This window comes from Panthera uncia, unplaced genomic scaffold (assembly GCF_023721935.1).
Source record: "Panthera uncia isolate 11264 unplaced genomic scaffold, Puncia_PCG_1.0 HiC_scaffold_1654, whole genome shotgun sequence".
Classification (NCBI taxonomy): Eukaryota; Metazoa; Chordata; class Mammalia; order Carnivora; family Felidae; genus Panthera; species Panthera uncia.
Window position 1 is genome coordinate 26,569 of NW_026058310.1, and position 2,339 is coordinate 28,907.

At 35.2% G+C, this 2,339-nt stretch overlaps 1 pseudogene; it reads right to left on the minus strand.

Annotated features, from left to right (window-relative positions):
- Positions 1-1,500: 1,500 nt before the first annotated feature.
- Positions 1,501-1,853, minus strand: LOC125917279 (60S acidic ribosomal protein P2-like; annotated as a pseudogene).
- Between the last annotated feature and the right edge of the window lie 486 nt (positions 1,854-2,339).

Here is a 2,339-nt window from a genome sequence, read left to right on the forward strand (position 1 = left end):
ATTAATTAATTTATATATGTGTGTATATATATGTACATATTATATATATATATAGACACATATATATAATGGAATATTACTCAGCAATAAGAAAAAATAAAACCTTGCCACTTGCAGTGATGTGAATGGAGACAGAGTATATTATGCCAAGCGAAATGAGTCCGTCAGGGAAAGACAAATATCATAGGATTTCACTCATATGTGGAATTTAAGAAACAAAGGGAATGAGAAAAGGGGGAGAAAAAGAGTGAGAGAGGCAAAGAAACTGACTTTAACTATAGAAAGCAAACTACTGGTTTCCAGAGGAGAGTTGGGAGCGGGGGGTGGGGGGGGCGTCAAAATATGAGATGTGTATTAAGGAGTGCACTTGTTGTGATGAGCACTGGGTGATGTATGGAATTGTTGAATCACTGTATTGTACATGTGAATCTAATATTACATTGTATGTTAACGAACTGGAATTTAAATAAAAACTTTAAAATAAGAATTTAGAATAAAATTATTTCTAGTCACTATGTAGTTCTTCATTTTGGGGATGTCAGTAATTGGATGTTCATACATTTTCTTTGTTGGTATCTTGTTTATCTGATTCTTATGATGTGGTTTTGTAACATGGACTTTTGAGAAAGTGGTATGTGACTCTCGGGAAATAATTTTGGTTTTAATTTCCCTTGCCAAAATAATGCAAGATAATAATGAAAAGCCAATAAACAGATAAAGGTACAGCAGCACATCTACATAGAATCCTCCAGTAAACTTTAGAGAATAATTGTTGCCACATGAAAGAACTTGGTGCATCAGAAAAATAAAATAAAACAAACCAAGGAAAATGAAGTGCGAATAAAAGAACCCAAGTGCTCTTATAGAAAATAAAAATATACCACATGTAATGCAAATTAAGTTAAGGTGTAGTTTCTCATCACAGGGACAGGTTTCTACAAGATCTTAGAGAAATGCCATGATTCATTTGAAAGGACTTTTTAATCTAAAACCTTATACCTAACCAAGATCAAGTGTAAGGACAATATAAATAAAATGTGTGATTCTTAGAATGGCTGAACCATTTTACAATATCACCACCTATGTATGAGATTTCCAGCTGTTGCACACTCACATCATCAACTGGAATTGTCAGTATATTGTATTTTAATCATGGTCTCTTATGTAACCTTAAATTTGCAGTTCTGTAACAGTTATTAATAGTGAGTATCTTCATGGTCTTAATTATCATTTATTTACTTAGTAAAATATCCATATAGGTTTTAATTGTATAGTTTATTTTCTTCCTCTTGAATATTGAATAATTTTTATGTACTCTCAATACAAGCTTATTGCTAGAATTTGATGTGTAAATGCTTTCTTCCACTGTAGATTGTACTTTCATTGTTTGTCTTCCACAGACATTTATTGTTTATGTTTTTCTTAGATTTATTTATTTATTTATTTATGTAACTATTTATTTATTTGCAAAAAGGATTTTCTTTGCAGGAGAGTGGGGCTCTAATGAAACAATCCAGATCCCATATCAACGTCCCACTCTTTTGACTTCTTCTTGTCATCTCTCTTCTCCACTGCTGTGGCTGTGTTGGAACCATCAGCAGGAGCTGCAGATCCTGGAGCAGCAGAGACAGTCACAGTCCCACCAGTGAGCATGCTGACCACCAGCTTGACACTCCCCCTGGGCAGTGACATTTTCAATATTTTTTTTTTCCATTCAGCTCGCTGATGACTTTGTTGAGCCGGTCGTCATCCACCTTGATGCCGACACTATCCAGAATCTTCTTGATGTATTTGGCACTGGGGGAGGCATTGTCTCTGAGGGAGGCCAGCAGGTAGGAGGTGATGTAACACATCTTGGGTTGGAAGATCCTCAGGCTTGCAACCTTGGCAGCATTAGCGTTGGACCAAGCCTTTATTCTTTTTTTGGGGGGGGAGTCACTTTTAGATACATGACAATATGGAAGTGAAGGTACAGAGATCTAGTGTATACATCTTAAAGACATACAGGAAAAACTTTCCTCATTAGCATCGTCCCTACTAAATTTGGTACATTGTTTACTATTGATAACCTATATCCACACATCATGATCACACAAAGTCTGTATTTTACAATGTGGTTCATTGTTGCTAGTGTAACCATTCTTATAGAATCATATCGATTAACTTCCCTGCCCTAAAAATTCACCCATTAAATCAGCACTGTCCCTCTACTCCTCATAAAGTCAGTCCCTGGCAAACACTAATCATTTTTGATATGTCCATAATTGTGCCTTTTCAAAAATCTGTTGTAGTTGGAATTATATACTATGTAGGCTTCACAGATTGGCTTATTTCATTTA